Below are 21859 nucleotides of genomic sequence, written 5' to 3' on the forward strand. Positions count from 1 at the left end.
ACCAATAAGTTTGACAGAGCTGTTTGATTAAAACTTGGTGTTTTAAAAAATCTGAATGTAGATTCCTGTTTTAGCAGAGGGCTATTACTTCGTGGCCTAGAAGAATATGAATGGGGAAAGGTGGTGATCAGTGCACTTACACTGTCCAGTATTTCTCTTTTCACTTTGGGCCCTTAAAATCTGTACGAAATGTAAACGATCTCAATATTTTTCATAGCTGGCCTAAGAACCTGCTCTTTAGGGCTTTATCACAGGAGGATAAAAGGTGGAATTTTAACAGGATCAAAGTGTCTTTGGCTGGTATTTATCACACAATGTTGTGTCAGTTCAGCTGCTGCCTTGCATTCCATTCGTTACTTTGGTGCACCTCTTCACTGAAGGTCAAAACCTGTCAATAGGCTTCCAATCTCACTGCTATTCCATTACTATCTTCATGCAATAGATCCCTTCCGCTGCAGTTCTCCTTCTCCAGCCAACATGTAGTGTGAGTGGGCACAATTCTGCTCCTTTCCCCTATTTCCACCTCCCCTTTGGAGTGACTGTGGCTTCCAATGGCTTCCTGAAGCCGGCTGCTATTTGCACATTCATACAACCATCATTTGCATGGGGCTGCTGTGTAAATGTGCACACAGCAACAATCCATTTAAAATATTATTGCAGGCAGGTACATATACAGACAGATGGTCTTTTGAGTGCCTTGGTCTTCAGGAGTGGGAGGAAGAAAAATCACAGCTACCAATGGAGGTGATGGAGATGGACCAACAACTGTTAAATTAACCTGCCAACATTATCTTTATCACCTCCATACATCTTAAAATGCTACACAAAGGCAAGAAAAGAATCCAAACCAGTCCCAACAACAATTTTGAAAACCAGGAATCCTTCAAACAAGAGAAACAGAAGAGAATTTGCTCACTTTTTCCAGCGTCGAGACAACACAACTTCTGAATAACAGATCTGCAAATGCAACTCCTTTCCCACTCGGAAAGGGTTACAGAAATCTGAATTAAGTAAAACAGCCTCTGCAATTCCAAATATAAACTATTCTCCAGAACAAGGACATAATGAAGGTAAAGGAGAAAAACTCCCAGATCACTCGTATCAGTGTGATAGGAAATGATATCAAACTGGTATGTTTCCATTGTTAAACTAGTGTGATTGTGGTGGGATAGCAGGCCGGTGTGATGGTGTGATAAAGTCCTTAGGCTTTTAAGTTGCCATAATACTTGTGCTGTAGCACCTATTGCTTTTTGGAAAACACTAGAAATCTACTCACAACGGGGCTGTTTAAATATGATCACCTTCCAGCATTCTGTTGCTATTGGCTTCTTCAAAAGTTGGCAACCCTGCAGCAGTGTAACACATAGGCATTTAAGTGGTGACACTTCTTTTGACATGGCAACCAAAAGGCTTTGCTTTACACTGATGCAGTCCAACCCTTACCCAACCCAAAAATTATTTAAAAGTAAATCCCATTAGTTCAATAGGGCTTTCTTCCAGCCTAGTTGACAGAAGAGTGAATCTGCCCAGAATGATCTCTGTTTGTTTATTCAGCAAATGAATGTCGTACTGAGTTCAATGAGGCTTAAGTGTGTACAGTATTTGACTTCAGTAAAGCTACTGAATAGCAATCTCTTAGTTTTTTCTTTCTCCCACATTTTAATTTTTTTTAGCCTTGGGTTCTTTTGACCTAAAAAATTAAGGCATTTGCAAATATTAATAAATTATTCCAAAATACATCAGAACAAAATTCCTGCTCATCTGCACCAGGTGCATTCAATCTGTTGTTGTTATGTACCTTTTCCAGTAATTTCCAATTTATGGAAACCCTAAAGTGACCCTATCATGGGGTTTTCTTCGCAAGATTTGTTCAAAGTGGATATAGACACACTATAGAGACACATGGAGAGAAGGTAGCAACCCTAATTCAGAACTAACTGTTTGAATACACAGGGATTTTAATCCAGGCTTTAAGATCCAAATACTTAAAACCATCAGCTCACATAGAGAATTCTGCCAACTTTGGTTTCTCACATTGAGTTCAATGGGATTTGCTTGCAATGCAGATATTTAAACTCAATGGGGTTTAACTTTTGAAGAAAATCCATAGGATTGAACTGTTAAGCAGGCTGCTCATAGATGAGCATGACTGGGGAAAAGTGGCAACTATATGTAAACCAGCCCCACAAAATTAGGTGATCCTTTGAGCTGGAATCCTTCTAGAGATGCTCAGCATTCTGTTCCCTTGCTCTCAGAAGCAAAACCTGTTGCCCTCAAAAGCAGTTCAAAAAAGTCTCAAAAGTCTCACCAAAAGACCTTTAATATAGTAGCCCATCAGAGAGTCAACATGTTTTGTTCACAATTCCAGAGAAGCAGCAGTCAAAACAGTGGGTCTTTTGAGTCCTAAGACCATGAGATGTTAGACCATATGGCAAAGAGACCCAGAATTATTAGCTACTCTGTCACTGGAATGTGTGTTTAGCTGTGAGACATTTATTATGTACAGTACTCTGATTTTGAGCTTGTCTACACCAGTGGGAAACCAGGTTTGCACCCTGTAGTGGATGTGACCTGGGCACATGACATTCCTCAAGATTTACAGGCATCACAAGAATTTTCTCCAAAAATATAGAGGGGAAAAAAGAGCTTCCTTTTATCCTACATTTGCCTGGAAAATCTGGATTGATATGGGATTTTCTGCCGGCACCGACAACTCCTTTAACTGATACAGCATCGGCAACTGTTTTTCGTCTAAATACGCTAAATTCCTAGCATTTTTTTGCAGTTGCTTCCAGTTACAGTGTAACTGTAACTTCATTACACAATTAATGGATAAACTCATTTTATCCAATTAAGGGATAAAATTAATTGTTTCCTTTAAAGACAAACTAAACTAGTGCATTGAGCTAGAATAAGGATGGGAATCATCCAGCTCTCCAGATATTGATGGACTGCAGCCCCCCGCATTCCTCACCTTTAGCTAGGACTGCTGAGACTTGTTGTCCAACAACATCTGAATGGCTGCATGATTCACGTCACTGAGTTAATGCCATGTTTATAATTACTCCAGGTTCCAGAAAAGGAGGGAAGCTCTCCAGGATTTTGGGGGTGGTGGTGATGGGGACTCTGGTTCTGTCAGGAATGGAAGGATTATAAATTCATATTGGGATTCTGCTTTGCTTTTAAGAACCTTGTATGTGTGGATGTCAAAGGAGTGGTAGTAGCAGCTTTGTTGTTGTGTGCCTTCGTTTCCAATTTATGGTGACCCTAAGGTGGCCCTTTCTTGTCAAGATTTGTTCAGAGGAGGTTTGACATTGCCTTCTTCTGAGTCAGAGAGCATGATGTGAGTTGCCCAGTGGGTTTCATGACTGAACTGAGAATCGAACGCTGGTCTCCAGAGTCATAGCCTAACACTCAAATCACTACAAATAATTTTAATTTCAAAAGGTAAAGAGAATGAGGGAATCCAGTACTGTCTCCCACTCCTAATCGGGTTAGGAACTGGAGATACTGGTTGCAATCCTGATGGTTCATCCCAGCTAAAGTAGACCTATTGAATCAACTGTTGAATATTGAGTCAACTCATAGGTAAATCCAGATGATTTGATGGGTCTGTTCCAATCAGGAGTAATGATAGGACTTAGGCCATAGTGTAACATAAATAATGACTATTATTTATATAGAAATGCATTGCACCCAAAGCTTGGAGAGTACAAACCACCATATTTTCCAATCAGCATGACCATGCTGGTTGAGGGTTTATGTGAATTGTAATCCAAAAAGTATAAATGCATCTCACAGTAGTGAAGAGTGCTGCAACCAGATCAGTCTGCTGTCCAGGGTTAAAGCTTCTGCTCTCCCTTCTTATAGTTCTTTATCTTTAAATGGAAATTGGATAGGACAGACCTTCAAACAGAGGACACCTTTAAATAGAATACTGTCCTCTGACTGCCCTTCAGAGAGAGAACTGTTAAATAGGACACAGGGCCACTGTCAGTGGAAAAAGCAAACAGATCAGTAGCAGTACAAATGCTTTTCATGAAGAACGTGTTTCACCGCCAGTTAAAAAGATCTTAGATACTAGATTATGGGGAAAGACTGGCTGCATTGTTAAACTGCCACTGCTGACTGTTGTAAACTGTTTTACTGGACTGTGCTATGAATTTCTGTGTGATGCTACTTTTAGTTTAAAGAAATAAAATAAATACAATACAATACAATAAATAAAAATTAAAAAATAATAATATTGACACCAGAGGTTGGAAAATTACTTTTGGGACTGTTCCTCTCAGAGTTCTCCAAACCAGCATGGCCAATGGTATAGTAGTCCAAACTGTACATATAAAGATATTCATAGTTTGGGTGTGTGTGTGTGTGTGTGTGTGTGTGTGTATATATATATATATATGAGAGAGAGAGAGAGAGGAATAATGATAGGATTTAGCTCATGCTGTAACATAATTGCTATTATTTATATAGAAATGCATTACATTCAGAGCTTGGAAATGTTATTTAGAGTACAGTATAACTCCCATATTTCCCAGTCAGCATGGCCATGCCGGTAATAGGTATTACATTAGTTTAGATCCAGGCTTGGTTGTATTTAGAACTGATTTTATTTATTTATTTATTTATTTATTTATTATTTCCTTCATCTACATCCCACCTCTATCTCAATAATGAAACTTAAGGCAGCTGGCACAAAACCAATACAGATCAAACTATGCAAACACTTCAATTAAAAAATATAAATATAAATATTTCTAAAACAATTAAACTATTGTTTGTTGCGGCAGTATAGCTCTTTGACAGAGAAAGCAAAATCTCTCACAAAACTACAGATCCCAGGATTCCATAGCATGGAGCTATGCCAGTTAAAGTGGTGTCAGACTGGATTATTTCTGTAGTTCAGAGAATAAAGTTCAGAGAATCCTGAAAGTTAAAAGCAGATGATTTTGGCCACTTTCTGTGCGGTTTATTTTTGCGTTAATGCTCAATGCCCATGATGTCGTGTGAAAATGATCCTTTTGTGGGATTTTTTTTCACTTTGTGTATGCGTTAATATGCAATGTTGTGTGAAAATGATCCCGCAAATTTCCCTGTTTTAAATCCCATTTCTGCACGAGGAAAAAAACCTGTGTGATAAAATTCCTCAATCTTAGCAGACAACAATACTAGATTAGACATATTAACCAGTAGGCTGACTCAGTACAGGGGACTGCTCTTAATCATCTAATGCAATGATGCCCAAACTTTGGCCCTCCAGATGTTTTGGACTTCAGTTCTCAGAATTTCTGACTCTTGACTAAGCTGGCTGGGGCATCTGGGAGTTGAAGTCCAAAACACTTGAAAGACCAAAAGAAGCAGATACTGCTCATACTGGATCAATAGTGAGCTTGGAAAAGTTCCTTTTGAACCCTGATTCTGGGAGCTGTAGTTGCCCAAAGTAGTTTTCCGTCAGTCTGGCCTAAATGTCTAATGAAGCATGGTGCTCTACATCCCAGGAGTGGCTGAAGAGCAGGCCTGGTGGTAGCTAGGCAACGGCAACATGTTCGGCCCACTGTTTTCTCCAATGCTGCTTCGCTTCCATAGACACCGATGAGCGCAAAATTTCTTAATGTGTATGTGTGCATTGTGTGCCTTCAACTTCTGGCAGCCATAAAGCAACCTATCATGGGGTTTTCTTGGCAAGAAGATTGGTCCAGAGGAGGGTTGCCATGACCTTCCCCAGAGGCTGAGAGTGTGTGATGTGTAGCAATCCTAAGGCAACCCTGTCATGGGCTTTTTATGGCACATACATGACATTTTGCAGAAGTTGACCGCAGAGTTGCACTGGAGGACCTAGATTACTAGTGAGAAGAAGGCAAAACGTCATGTATGGAGGACCTAAAGATTCCTAGATATAATGCTTCTCCTCCTTCTTTGGAGGTCTTTAAGCGCAGAGGCTGGATGGCCATCTGTTGGGGATGCTTTGATTGAGAGTTCCTGCATGGCAGAATGGGGTTGGACTGGATGGCCCTTGTGGCCTCTTCCAACTCTACGATTCTATGATTCTAGGCATTTATAGCTCCTCCAGTGCAATTCTATGGTCAACCTCCAGCAGATATTGACCACAGAGTTGCCCTGGAGGACCTAGAGATTCCTAGAGAGGTACTCTCTCAGGTAAAATAATATTTTTTTATTTGTGGTTTTCTCATTTTCATGGGGGTCCTGTGCCCCTAACCCCAGCGAATGTGGAGGGTTCACTCTATTTGTTATTCTGTGCCTTCTGCATAAACTAAATTATTATTTTACAGGTCATTTCCGAACAATGGACCAAGTCAAGCTCATTCTGCTCCAGATCTGCTGCAACATCCCTCATCCAGCACATACAGACACACAATGCTGTGGAATTTTTGGTTTTGTAGTTTAGTGAGATATTTAGCCTTTTCTATCAGAGAGCTCTGGTGCCACAACAATCTACAAATCCCTGAAGTCCATAGCATTGAACCATGGCAGTTAAAGTGGTGTCAAACTGCATTATTTTTGCAGCACAGATACAGCCTTTAAGATGCATCATGAATATACTTGATACATCTGAGCTTTTGGGGTTTCACTGCCTTTTTGGTCCTATATCCTGGAGTATGAATCTCAGCTGCTCTCTTTCTTCCCTTCTGATTCCCACCCCCCCCAGCCATGTTTTCATACTGCCAATAATGTTGACATTCCCCCCTCCTTCATTTTCGCCTCCTGTGACACAAGAATAAATAAAAAGATTTCTGCTTCAACAGGTTTACTCCAAGATGCAGAAAGCTCTGCTGTTCTGCTTATTACTTGCGTATTATTATTATTTTAACACAAAAAAATTGCTACAGTGCAAAGCCACTGGTGTGGTCCAGAAGCATTTGATCAGCCTTGTCTTTCTGATCTGGGAATAAATCCGACTTTGCCATCATTATACGAACCCTTCTGACACCATCCCCGTTCGGGGAGCTTCCCTCTGCTTGCTGGACTTTCATGTCTTCCCTGACCATATTGAACATGCCAGCTTTCAAGCGTGAAAAGTATGTGGGAGTAGCAGAACATATTTCTCCAAAGTGTCATAACAGCTTGAGGTTGGGAGACAGTGAAGAAGCAGCAACCAGGTTTAGACAGAGCCGAAATAAATCAAAGCATTCCTTTTCCAGAATCTCTCCATAAGTAAGGATTTACTTTTTAAAAAAAGCAAAATAAGTAACCATACTAATATATACAAAGTGATTGTCTGGATTTCTTTTCTCATTTTGTCTCTCATAGTTGAGGTCTACCTATGATGTCAGTTACAGGCCCCTCTCATCTTTTTAAGTGGGAGAACTTGCACAATTGGTGGCTGACTAAATACTTTTTTGCCCCACTGTATGTACATTGCAATTTCCAGTAAGTAATTTTAAATTCCAATTCATCAGTTTCCTTATATACAAATTATTTCCTAAATTTAGTTTACAGTACTCCTCTCCTCACTCATTCTTTTATAACTTATCTATGCTTGTCATATCTTAAGTGTTTTCCCTTTTTCTTTCAGAAATTCTATCAGCGGAAGCCAATCCATTTTGACGTCATCCCAGTCTTGACCCTTCAATATACAGGTAGGTTTATCCATTTCAATAAATTCAATTAGTTTATTTAACCATCCATCACTATTAGGGTGACCTCTTTTTTCCCACATTCTCACAAACACAATTCTAGCTGTAGCTGACATATAAAGTAAAAGTTTGCCAAATTTTCCCTCTAAGTTTTAAAAATATTTTAATTACTTTGATTTAGATCCAAGGATGGTCGATTGAACAGAACCACTGAAATTGATCCACTGGAATTCCAGGTATGGACAATTTTTTGTAATTAAGGAATAAATGAAAACATTTACTCTAAGCCCACATTCCTCAGTTGGGTGCTGCTGTCATGTGTTGGATCAGAAAACCTATTACAATTGGCCCTCCACATTTGCAGCTTTGACTTTTGCGGGTTTTATTATTTAGTATGTTCTCTCTAGGAATCTCTCTATGTCCTTCAGTGCAACTCTTCCAGATGTTGATCATAGAGTTCTTCTGGAGAACCTAGAAAATCCTAGAGAAAACACTGCTCTAGGTGTTTGTAGGTCCTCCAGCATAAGTCAATGATCAATGTCTGACTGATGTTGACCAGGAGGACTTGGAGATTCCTAGAGAGGTGTCCTCTCAGGTAAAAAGAACAGTGTTTTTTAATTTGTGGTTTTTCCACATTCACAGGGGTCCTTCACCCCTAACCCCAGCAAATGTGGAAGGACTACTGTATTCCTGGCTCAAAATGACTGGAGTCTTATCCTGGGTCAGGGGAGGCTGCCTAATGAGCCAAATACTTTGGGTGAGAGGGTGTTTTAAACTGGAAAACTATATTATTAGCAGGTTGTCAAGGGAGGTGGGAGCAGGCAGTTCTTGCTATTTGAAGAGAGAGGGCCCAAGTAGCAGAGCAAGCCGTAGGTTGCACCAAGTGAGACCTGAAAATGGCAAGTCAATTAGTACTGCTGACTACACAGACTAATAATCTGGAACCGTTTCTCTTGGGTAACTTTTTGGATTCCATCACTATATTATATGCTTCCCTCTGCCTGATGAAGACAAGTTGCCTACACTGCTGGATTAAGACATTCCCTTGGAGGGAAAAGAACCTCCTGATGGTAAGAACTGTTTGGCAGCTCTTCAGAAGGCACTGGAGTTTCTTAAAACAGAAGTTGGATGGTCATTTGTCATTGATGTTTTAGGTATGGTGTCCTGCTTTGGTGGTGGATTGGAATTGCATCATGAGGCTACATCTGCACTGCAGAAATACTGCAATCTGATTTGACACCACTTTAACTGCCATGGCTCAATCTATGGAATTCTGGGAACTGTAGTTTGTTGCTTTGCTCGGGTGCCACAACAAACCACAATTTCCAAAACTCCATACCATTGATCACTTAGTTAAAGTAGTGTCAAACCAGATTATTTCTGCAGTGAGGAAGCAGCCTAAATGATCCTTCCTTCCAGCTCTACATTTGGTTCCTGCCAACTCTACATTTCTATGCTATCCGAGCTGTGCCATACAGATTTAAGGGGTCATACAGCACTAACCCCCTCCCCATTCTAGCAAAGAGATGGGCAAGCTCCAAAGATCGAAGAGTCCAGCCAGCCAGGAGCAAAGTACCAAGCAAAGTACCATCAGAGAAAAGACAATAGTAGCCTGACTCAATAGAGAATCTTACCAGCCAGGCATATACAGTTCTCAGAGTCCAGGCAGTCCAGGTCAGTAGGGTACAGCATTACATTCAACACATCAGTCCACGGGAGTGTAGAGTAGCTTGGTAAGCTTATGATGGATGCAGGGTCAAAGATTCTTTGGAAACACAACCTGAGAACCAAGAGACAAAATTGTGTTGCTTCCTCCAGAATGATTGGTTGTCAGCAATGATCTCTCGAGGAAACTGCTGGAATATTTAGGGTCTGGCAGTTTCCCACAGCTGTTGCTTAATAAACATTTACTGTTGAAACATTGCAGCCTCTCTTTTTCTCATCCACATTAGGCTGTGCTAGGTACTGCTGAGTCAATGACTGTCAGCTGATTGCTGCTGGAGAACATCAGAAGCTCCCCAGGAAGGGCCTGGGTCAGTTGCGGAGCCATATATGGCCCAGTGTGGTAATAGGATTGTTTTTATACTTAGGGTTTTTTCATTGCTTATTTTTAGTTATTGCTGGTTTTTCAAATTTTGTCCATCTCCTGAAAAAAACATTTTAGAAAATCTTTTTTAAAAGAGAGATTGCATAATTGCATAATCAGAGACCCTAAACCATCAATTGCTTTCTGTATGCATAAATCTGGCATTGCCTGGCTCTTTAACGGAGAGATTGGTAATCTGATAGAGTCGTGGTTCTTTATTATTATTTTAGACAAAGCTATAATCCCATGAAAAATGAATTTAAACACAGTTTTCAAGGTAACTGGAGGAGGGGGAGGAAAGAGAGATGGAGAAATACCAGTTCATGGATCCTTGGAAACCCTGTGATTGGGTTTTTGGGTTGTTGTTTCTTTTAGCAAGGCCTTTTTTGTTTGTTATTGTCTTTCTTGGCTGCTGATTTTATTATTATAGCAATTATTTTATTATTGTTGCAATCACTGTAAGCTTCTTCGATCGTTTGGAGGAGCAGGCTATAAATACATTTATTATTATTATTATTATTATTATGGTTTTTATTTTTACTTCTTTGATTTTCTGTGCTGTTATCTGCTTTGGTTGCATGACGGAAGGGAAAAAAGAGAACAAATATTTTAAATACTGTATACAGACATTGCACTTTGTGAAAGACTGTTTCCTTACATCCTGTTCAGTTACTCTGCGACAGACATAAAAGCAAAGGAGATATTTGTTCTTTTGGGTGCAACTGATACGTTGTAATCATGTAGTTCAAAATGAGGTTTCTCCAGCTGCACAGAGCATGCAAAATGGCAGTCAGTGTGCACTGCATGTTGGATTTAGGTGTGCATAAACAATGACAAGCGGCACCTGCCATTCACAACCTTGTACATGCCTGGTTAGGGGGGGAAAGCCCTGCTGTTCAGTGGGATGTGCTCCTACATAACTGTGCAGGCTTGCTCCTTCAAATATATAATTACTACAGCACCTGAAGAAAGAGCTGAAAACTTATTCTTGGCAGTTTTCCACCCACTGCAAACATTCCTACCCTTTTTAAAGATGACTTTTAAAAGCGATTTCCCCTTTGTATGATAATTTCCTTTTCAAAGTCCCTCTCCACATTTCCATGAAAAGCAAAACACAGCTAAAACAGTAATTGAACTCTCAGAATCCCCATGTTGGCCGGGACAATTTGGGGAACTATGGTCCAAAAAGTTACATTTCCTAGCTCTATATTTGCAAAAGACTAATACCAACAAGAGATAAAACTCCTCTCGTCATATTCTCATTCTCATATTATCATCATATTTTCTTTTTCCTGTGCTTACCTGGTCAGAAAACAGATAAGCAGCAATGCTGCTCCCTATGCATCTGTTCCTTTGAAATGTTCCAGGTGGCTGAATGTGGCAACTCCTATCAAACTGGGTTCCTTTGCCTTTCCAAAAGGAAGCCTTTCGCAGCTGTCACTGCAAGGCCATCTACCCACAGCCTGGAAATACTACCTTTTTGGATTTCTACTCCCAGAATCCTCTAGCCAAGATGGCTAATAAAAAAAGAAAACATGCCCATTGTCTGCATTCTGGCTAGGTACTTTAAAAATGTGGCTACCAATGAAACCATGAAGGTGGACAAAAGTGGCCAACAACAATCTTAGGCTGCCTCTGGACTGTGGATTTAATGCAGTTTGGCACCGATATAACTGCCATGGCTCAATGCTATGGAATCCTGAGATTTGTTGTTTATTGTGGCACCAGAGTGCTCTGACAGAGAAGGCTTAAGTATCTCACCAAGTTGCAAATCCCAGAATTCTATAGCATTGAGCCATGGCAGTCAAATTGACAAACTGCGGTGTCAAACTGCATTGATTCTGCAGTCCAGATGCAGCCTGAATGGGGAGGGTTTCCAGGCTGAAGGTTGCCCAGGTGTTATATGCCCCAACAATGTGTGGCTGCTCAGAAAAGAATGAGGAAAACCTATTTCTGTCCTACATGAAATGGGTGCGTGCTGATGCTCCAAACTAAGGATGCCAACAAAATCTGCCATAGGATCTCCTGGGACTGGACTTTGTCTCTTCCAAAGTCAGCATCCTTGTGTTGCCATATTGCCTTGTCTCAACAGAATTGTGGCTGGACAGAAAGGATTTCCTGCCCTCAGAAAATATGAAGATAGGAATATTGAACAGTTGAAAGTGATACTTTATAAAAGAGATTCAAATAAAATTAAAAGGATAAGAACTTTGTGAGTGTGTGTATAAGTGGCTTTGTATTTGTGTGCCTTGTAGAAAAATGTGTATTATTTTCCACCAAAAATGTGCTAACATAAAAAACGATGCAACAAGCTGGAAAGGCCACTCTGCAGATGACGGAGCAGGTGAAAACGCCTGACTGAGAGAAATACATGTGGGATGGATTTTGCTTGATACCTGCTTCATACTCCACAGGTTTCAAAAGCAGGCAGAGTTTTATAATTTGCATCCATCAGTATTCTTAACACAGTAGGCGTCATACAATGCAGAGGTAAAAAGAATAGATTGTGCACAATAAAGCCAGTGGATTCAAAGGAAGTAAGAGAATTATCTGGTACTTTCCCCCTATAATGGAAGGCATTAATTATTGACTTCCCATTTTTCTCCTTTAGAACACACACACCACAAAATGAAAAATAAAATTTAAAAACAACAGGAAAATGGAAAAGAAACCAATCATTTTCTCTTTACAAACCCCCCCCCCCCCCATCTGTAGACAATGGTGAACAGGAATTGACTATTTCTACAGTGATTAAAAGGTATTTCAGGAGGAAGCTCCTGATGCAAGTTGCAGGGACTTTTACTAAACAAGACTTCCTACAAAAGAACAGTATAGAAACTTAGGAGTTTATCACACTGGGGCTGATTTTGACATTAAAGAGAGATTAAAGCGCATTGAAAGCATCCCACAAATGAATTGGGAATGTCGAGTAATTGCACTAATGATTATCACATGCAATTGAACAAATAAAGTGATATCAGAAATGCATTGTCACTGAAATCCCGAAAATAAAAAGATGTGCATTAATGCTTTTTTGTGACCACTTTAATGACGGTTCTTGTGCAACGTCATGTGAAATCATTACACCATTTTTCTGGGATATTCACGGGATAAACTCCAGATCTCCTCTGTGTGATAAACTCATGAATGTTGACCAAAGAGCTGTGCACCACTGGGCAAGAAAATACTATAATAAATGCTGTGTGGATTTGTCATTCTTGTGTTGCAGTTTCAGGTAATTGTGGGAAACCAATACAGCCATGCTAAAGAAGTCTAAGGTGAAACAGCCCCTTATGGATAACTCCTTCATTTATTCATCCTTTATTATGATATATGCCATCCTATATGAACAGTGCCCCTCTGCACTCTGCATTGGTCAAACTGGAGGTTAAATGGATGCAACTCTGCCATCATTATCATTATCATCAGTTATTTATATAGTGCCAACAGTGTACATGGTGTTTTATGGAAGCAGTTTGTATGGCCCTTGAGGTCTCTTCCAAATCTATGATACTATGATTGTTAATTTGACAGTTCCCTGCCCTCAGGCTTATAATCTAAAAAGAAATGGGAATTCTCAAAATCATTTGCAGAGCACTTGAGCCTTCTTGGTGATTCAGTCTCTGGCCTACAAGTATCTGTCCGGAATTGAACATTTTCAAAGGAAGATTGGAAAGAGAAACAGCTGAATTACGATATATCCGCAGTGGTTTCTTGGCACGCTATGGATATGAAAACTCAAGTCTTCAGCACAACCAGGCAGAAAAACGGATTCTCCTCATGCTTGACTTAGAAAAACATCTTACGGGTTGTGCGCTCCTCCCAAATCTCTATGCAAAGATGTTCCTCTGCTATGCATATATTTACCTCTTTATCTGAGCTTGCATGCCATTTCTGTCTCACACTTAGTTACTCCTTACAGCCATAGTTAAACTGACACTCATCATCACTCCAATAGGTTTTGTATTTCCCATGACTTTTCATACTTCACCTTCACTGTTTGTAGACATGTCTGTCCATGCATCTGACAAAGTAGATTGTGCCGAAGAAAACTTACATTAGAAGTATGGACCGGCACTGCGTATGGTTTTTATGGGTGTGTGAGCACCACAGTTACAGTGAAACACACTGAATCCCAGCATGTCCCTCCCGCCCCATTTATAAGGCAGCAGCCACTGTGATCAAAAGAGATTGGTTTCATTATTCAGGAAGCAACTGGCTATGATTTCTCCCCAAACATCTGGAGAGACAAAGTTTAGGAACCACTGCCCAAAATTCTTGTAGTTTATTGTGGCACCAGGGCTCTTTCTGACATGGCCAAATGTCTCAGGAAACTACAGTTCTTCGAATTCCCTAACACTGAGCCAAGGCAATTAAAGCAGTCTCAAACTGGATTATTTCTGCAGTGTGTTTTGGACCTAAGTCATCTTCTGTCTGGTCTTGGCCAGGGACTGGAAGCAATACTTCTTGGAGGAATGCAACACCCAGAATTACCCAGCCACACTGACCACCAATTATACTCACCAGACAGATTCTGGGAGCTGCAGACCCAAACAGTAACTTTTCTAAGATCTGATACTGTCTGATTCTGTTGATTTCCAAACTGATCTCACACATCTGTTTCAAACCTGAGTGAGATTTTTAAAAAATAACAACTAGAACAACAATACACCTTGATTTGTGTCCCCATCCTCCACTTAATGGCCTGTTGTGTGACCCAGTATAAAATCCCGCTTCATAATCCTTCCACATATGCTGCAGTGTTGACCCAGCTGGGGTTGAGTAACGACTGTTAGATTTTATTTGCTGTTGCTACATCACGGTTTACAATTGAATTTCCTACTTTGGTTTTTGGCTTTTATATTTCTGCCCGCTGGGGAGTCTTTGCCTGAGCCTACGCAGCCGGCAATAACAGCGACAGATAATCACAAAAGGAACTGGGGATGAAGGATGCTTGCGCCTATCTGTATGGAGACAAATCTGCAAAGGGAGAGGGATTTGCACCTAGGAAAAGAAGGCAGGATAAGGCCTATTTCAATTGCTTCTGAGAACATCTCAGCCAGGATGGCAGTGGGGCCAAGAGAGCAACTTTTACAAAGAGTGTCAAGGGGATCCATAATGACCATTGCCTCCAAGTGCAATTTTCACAGAGGAAGATAAATGGCAAGCTGCACATCTCCCGGGAAAGATGTACATGGAGATGCCATCAAATCACATATTCACTTGTTCGTTTCGCTGCCATTTATTTACTTATTATTATTGTCTGTCCCATGATATCTCATTTGTAAATTGTGGATTTTTATAATTTATAATTTATTAATTTAATTGTATTTTATAATTGTCGTTGGTTAGTTGAAATGGGAGTTTAAGGGGATTGTGTTGTTTTATCTTTTATATTTATATATTGTATTGATACTGTTATTAATGTATTCTGTGACTGTAATCCGCCTCGATCCTTTGCGAGAGGTGGGCTAAAAATAAACCTAATATTATTACTATTATTGGTTCACTTTGCTTTGTAATCTTTGGCACAGATTTTCTCTCTGCCTCTCTTATATGCAAATGCTCATTAAAGACGGTGCTCTCCAGACCTTTGATCTTTGTGGTGATTTTCACCTAGATTCAGAAATTAGAAACATATTTCAGCATCAGAACCAACCAGAACATGGTTGGACTCTCAAGGTGGTAAAATGGGATTATGTACTACTGCACTTCAAACCACAAGAAGGGGGGGGGGATTTTTAAAAGATACACCTCACTTTTCTTGTTGTAGTTGTTATTGTCGTGTGCCTTCAAGTTTTTTCCAGCTTAGAAAAGTAAAATAATAACTATTTAACTTTATAAATGGGTGTTTCGGTTTCCCTTTATCCTCATCCCTCCTCATCTGTGTTGCCTTTTGTGTCATGCGTTTCTTGATGCAGAGACAGTCTTGTTTATTAATGACCTTATGTAGGGAGTCTTTTTGATTGAAGAATGGAATAAATTTAGTAAATATTTTACTTAAACAAATGTGTCAAATAGCACTGGAGACGAAGAACTGAGCTAGAACTATCCTTTCTCATAAGATAGGACTGGCTATTACCAGAGGCAACCATGAGGATACTTATCTCCTGCTCCTCATGTTTAAATGTTGGACTAGGCTACATCTACACCACAGAATTAATGCAGTTTGACACATCTCTAACTGCTATGGCTCAATGCTACGGAATCCTGCGATTTGTAGTTTTGTGAATTATTTAGCCCTCTCTGTCAGAGAGCTCTAGTGCCACAGCAAAGAACAAATCCCAGGATGCCATAGGATGGAACCATGACAGTTAAAGCAGTGTCAAACGGCATTTTCAAGCTGTGGATGCTTGAATCCATGGATTAAAAAATCAGTGGATAAGGAGGGCTCACTGTATATCTGCAGTGAGGATGGAGCAGCACCACCTCCTAAACCAAAATCCACTTCAGTTTCCTTTTTTAAATTTTTGTAAAGCTTTTTTTGGGGGGAGGGCACTGTGCTTACTTTTGAGAAAGACACATACTTTTCTACAGGCTTTCAGGAACAATTTCTTTCTTTTTTCTACTGAAAAAAAATGGAGCAGGAACAGCAAAATTGGATGGTGGGACTATATGCAACTTGTAGCCCATGTTTTCTATACACCTTTTCAAATCAAGTCAGAAGAGTAGAATTCAGAAGTGAGAAAATCCATGTTGCAGTAAAGAAATAGAACTGAGACCTGGGGAGCCGAGATCTGTTTCTCTGTTTCTAGAAATTCTTTATAACTATCTTTGCCCTATCCCAAAATATGATTTACACCTTCCTGCATTAACACCGCTCCCTCACATGAAAGAAAAGGGTCTCCTCTTGGTTATTTGCCAGCTCTGTTTTGCTCCGCTTTATTCTCTCTAATCCTTTACAGTGGTGCAAACAATCAGTTTGTTCTGCCAGAAGTAGATGAGTCAGTCTGCATTAACATCAGTCACAACCTGAGCTGGTAGCTATGAAGTCTTAGAAAATCTAATTTCAGGCATCTGAAACACCAGACCCCTCTGGGACCAAAATATCCAGATTCCGCACTTGGGATAAAAATCAAGGAAGCCAAACAATAATGTCACAGCTCAGGAAATGAGAGGGGGTTGCAAATAATTCTTCACCCAGCAAGCATTTTTGTTGCCTTTTGGTTTTACTTGCATGGTTTCATAAGAAGGTTGTTGCACAGGACAATTTGAAAATGCAGAACCTTAAATTTGCAAAGTCAGAACCTTTTAATTTTTAAAAAAAAATCTACCCTGGCTTCCATTCTCTTCCTCCTTTTATCGCAAACACCTTTCCTTTGCTTTTCCATTTCCCCAGCTGTACCATAAGACAGAACCAGGGTGACCAGATGTCATAACTGCAAAGGAGGACAAGTCACTGCAAAATGTAGGTATTCAAGAAAAATGTCTTGTAGGGTATTACAACATAAAAGCTAAAAACACTAATATAAATTCATTTAATATGTTTTATTTACAGATACATTACTATACTGTATTTTATTATGTCCTCAACAAGTATTTCTCTGATGAACCTGTCTTTGTTAGCATGCCTTGCAATATACTGACAGAATTCTGAGCAAGACAAAGACTTTACTACCAACTGAAGCTTGACAGAATCAGCATTTAAACTGTTCCTTTCATTTGTCCATTGTGCTAAAATTAAAGGAAAATCCCTTTCAACATTTGCATTGTGTCCTCAAGCAGTCAATTTCCTAAGACATCTGCTATCTCTAAGAAACAAACATGTCCTTTACTCTGGGGCACAGTCTTGTCTGCTGCTGCTCCTAGGAAAAAGGAACTTTAGAAAGATCTGTCTCATCCTCCTGTTTGCAGCTGGTACAGGCAGCCAAGGAGACAAATTTCTTGAAGGGGAACAACAAATGTAGTATTACTCAATGTGCTTCTTAGTCATGCTCAAAATGGAGGACAGTTTCTATTTATTTCTGGGCAGAAGGTTGAAATGTAGGACATGTCCTGAAAAAGGAGGGCATCTGGTCATCCTGAGCAGAATGGGGTGAAGGCAACCTGCTAGTCCTCCTTTATTCCATAGCTGATCTTTTGGGGGCTAGTCTAAATGTAAGTGTATTATGTGTATTGATGAAGATTTTGCATGTTCATATGGACACTTAATTGTCTTTATTTTCCTTTGAAAATTCACATCTATTTACCCTCCCTTTGGCAAAAATACAAATCCATGCACATCCTTACAAAGCAGACAGCCGGCCACACATTTGATCATGTGCATCCTCATAGGTACTCCAGTAAAAGAAAAACATGCAACTTCTTTGTCTGCAGAGTTTGTGGAATTTCCTCCACCTCCAAAAACCTGAATTCTTCTAAAGTGCATATTGCTGGATCACAGCCTATTCAATTCAAATGCAGAGTATTTCAGTTGTGTAGACAAGCTCTCCATTAGAGGATAAAGCTGTGCATGCCACATGGTCTGTCCTGTATAGAGACCGGTTCAGTTTTCTTCCAAATGCAAAGATTTCAGAACTGAAGTTTGTTCCTCTCCAATTTTTTTGGCAAGTTCCTTCAGAGGCACTGTCATCCTCTGAAGCTGAGAGATTGTGATCTGCCAAGCTCACCCAGTGGGTTTCCATGGCCAAGTGGGGATTCAAACTGTGGTCTCTAGAATTATAGTCCAACACTCAAACTACTGCATATATGGCTTTCCGATGCTTCCCTTGGGGCAAAAGAGGCCTTGGAACCCAAATTGTTGCCCACTTCTGCTTTAAAAGTCACTGCCCTGTGTGGAGATCAGGGTTGGAAGGCCAATTTTTGACCCACTGGCAGGGTGACCAGGTGTCCTAAGTGCAGAAGAGGACAAAGTATGTCAAAACGTAGGTTGTTTAAGAAAAATGTAGGAAATGACCAAACAAAAGCTACGTACACTCATATAAATGTAAATCCAAGTTTCTTAATCATGCTCAGAATAGAGAACATTTTGGAATTCCTCCTGGACAGAAGGTTGAAATGTACGGTATGTCCTGGAAAAGGACTATGGCGACCAGGAGATGAAAAAGTGGAATGGCAGAGGATTAACTGGGACCATCCATGCCAAACTGGGACAATTTGCAGGTATATTTTTTAATGCTAATGCATTAAATCCCAGCAGGAGTCTGGCCTTGGGCCTCTCATTAGATCCAACCAGCCAACATTCTTCTTTCCCTTTCTTTCTAGTCTCACACATTGTGTCCCCTTTTCCTGGCCAAAAAAGAGCAGTCTGAGAGCATGAAGTCCTGGCCGGATGAGAGCTGCCTCGGCAAATGGCACTACTAATGCGAGTGCGGCAGGAATTAATTCCAAAGACTATAACAAGCCTTCTAATAATAGCAGCACTGTAGCTCCATTTTCTCACACACTTAATCACAGCCATTTTTCAGAGAGGCTGGAGTGTCACTACCAAAGCTACTTTTATGAGTCCCGGCTTGGACCTACCCAGCAGCCATTCTTCCATTCTTTCTTGGACTCAGTTGGATCCTCTCTCCAGCACATAGTTATACACCTGCTAATCTTGCTGGATGCACATTAATAGAGATGATACAGCCACGGATTGTGAAAATCATGTTATTTTTATTTTAAAGTCCAGGTTGCAGCAGAACATTAAATTTCATGTGCAGCTGGCATGCCCTCAACCTTTGAGGCCACATGGATGTAAAACAACAGATGGATGTCGGCTGGCTGTTCTAGTTGGGAAGATTTTGAAGCTAATAATAATTGTAAACATCCCTTTTCATCTTCTTTTAATCCTTATAATCTCCTTTACTGAGAAGCCCAGCTTGTTGTTTGCTTGGTGCGCTGGGTTTCCTCCTTCTGATGTGGTCAAACGCATCCAGTGGAGTCACATTAATTATGGAGCTCTAACTGTCATCTGCAAAGAAGAGGTCCCAGTTGTAGCTGCGAGTTTGACCCCTTCTGCATAATATCTGGTAAAATCCCATTTTTTGTTTAAAACAACTAAGTTTCCAACTCCTATGATTTTGAAAGTAACACAGAAGGTCAGAAATAGGATGCCATCAGTTATGCCATACTCTCCAACTGTACCAATTTGGTAGGGAAAGTCTTTGTCATGCTACTTTTTAGCTGGTTTTAAAATGTCCCTGTTTTTCTCTCCTCCTCAGCTTACTCCCTTTGTCTTCAACTTACTTCAGCTGCTGCAAACTGAGTTCAATATGCAAAAATAGTTGCACTCAATTCAAGCGGGGGAAGAGGAGAAGACGAGGCAGAATCTTGTCCTTCCCAATAGGCTCGGGCAAAAGCAAACTGCTGCCACCTTTCACAGTTTGTGTCTTCTTCCTCACTAGTAATTTTTTGCCATCTTGACCATTCTCGGATGTTACTACTTGGATACATACGTCTCAGCTTTCACCCTGGAAACGTTGGAGGGTATGTAATGCTCAAGTGTTTATGAGATGAATTATTCTGTCTAGGAGGAATTTTAAAATGTCCTCCGTTTTAAGCATGGCTAAGAAGCATGAATTTATATTTATATGAGTATTTTTAGTTTTTATTTGGTCATCATCCCCAATATTTTTTTTGACCATCCTACATTTTGAGGTGCCTTTGTGGTTATGACATCTGGCCACCTCTTGGTTCATATCACATAGTATTTTGCTGGATCACATACTATGTTTCTTTTCTTGAGAACCAAAATGTCTTGATATATTAATTGACTTGCATCGTTTTCTTGCTACAGAATTTTCAGGACTTTCTAGCTGCAGAATTTGCAGGGTGATCTTCCTCTCCCATTCATTTTTCCTGAGACTAAACAAAAATCTGGACTTTAATAGCAGCCTCATTTTGAAGCAGTAAACCTTCTTTGTCAATAAAACATGGCTGGAATCTTGTTGGTTCGTAACTAACCAACAGGAGTAGATCCATTGAATCAAACGTGGAATTATCAGTGAAATTTTGGAGGGCATGGAATTGTCAGCCCAAAATGGCTAATGGGTGGTTCTGGTAACTAAAAAATAAACTTTTCCACAATCTGACTACACTGTGCATTTAATAACATCTTTCTTTCAGGTTATCCATCTTCCTCACACTGCTTACATCAAATCAATCCAGCTCTTTTGGAAACCTATTTGCTGTTAAGCCCTCCAACAGACCAAGACTGAGGAGATACTGACAGCTGTATTGAGTCAAAGATAACCATCCTAGAACAAACATTGATGAAAGAGATGTTACCTCTTCAGAGCTAAAGCAGTCTGCCAGACATACATTATATACTGCACTCAGTTGCTTTGTCTTTGTGACAAGGAACACACACTTCGAGATTTGCAAGGGAGGGGTGTCTTTTCAATTTGGAGTTAAGAACAAGTCAGCTGGAAAAGGTTTCAGCCTTGGATTTTTTTTTTGCTTTTTTGTCCCTCTGCACTAAAGTAATGTTACATGTACTATTTGCACGTAATATCTACCAGTAATACATGAAAGCCAGCGTTTGAGTGTTGGACTATGGCTTGAGTGGTGCGGCTCTGGAGACCAGAGTTCAATTCCAGCTAGCCATGAAAAGCAATGGCAAAATTTCTCTGAACAAATGTTGCCAAGAAAACCCCATGATAGATTTCTCTTGTTGTTGTTGTTGTTGTTGTGTGCCTTCAAGTCATTTCCGACTTATGGCGACCCTAAGACAAACCTTAGGGCCACGTTATAAAGTTGCCTGGCCACATGTGCCCTCGTTTTCATCTGTGAAATATTGCAGGGTATGCAATATACAGTCAGTCCTCTATATCCATGGATATTTTATCCACAGATTCAATCATCTACCATCTGAAAATATTCAAAAATACAAATTCTGAAAGCAAACCTTGTTTTTGCCATTTTATATAAGGGGCACCATTTCACTATGCCATTGTATTTAATGGTACTTGAGCATCCATGGGTTTTGGTATCCGTGGGAGGTCCTGGAACTAAACCCCAGCATATAACAAGGGCCCAATGTACAAAGATCAGACCATTTCCTGGTGTGAATGTCAGAGATCACATACCTCCTGCCTTTGTACAAACAGGACTTTTACTTTTACTTCTGAGATCAATTCACATTTTTTACCTGTAAGCTTTAAATGGTCAGGGACTAAGATACTGGAAAGATATTGGCCATGCTCAATATCCCAAAAGAGAAAACCCAAGGTTCCCCTTTCTTGAACTT

The sequence above is a fragment of the Sceloporus undulatus genome, chromosome 9 (genome assembly GCF_019175285.1).
Source record: "Sceloporus undulatus isolate JIND9_A2432 ecotype Alabama chromosome 9, SceUnd_v1.1, whole genome shotgun sequence".
Classification (NCBI taxonomy): Eukaryota; Metazoa; Chordata; class Lepidosauria; order Squamata; family Phrynosomatidae; genus Sceloporus; species Sceloporus undulatus.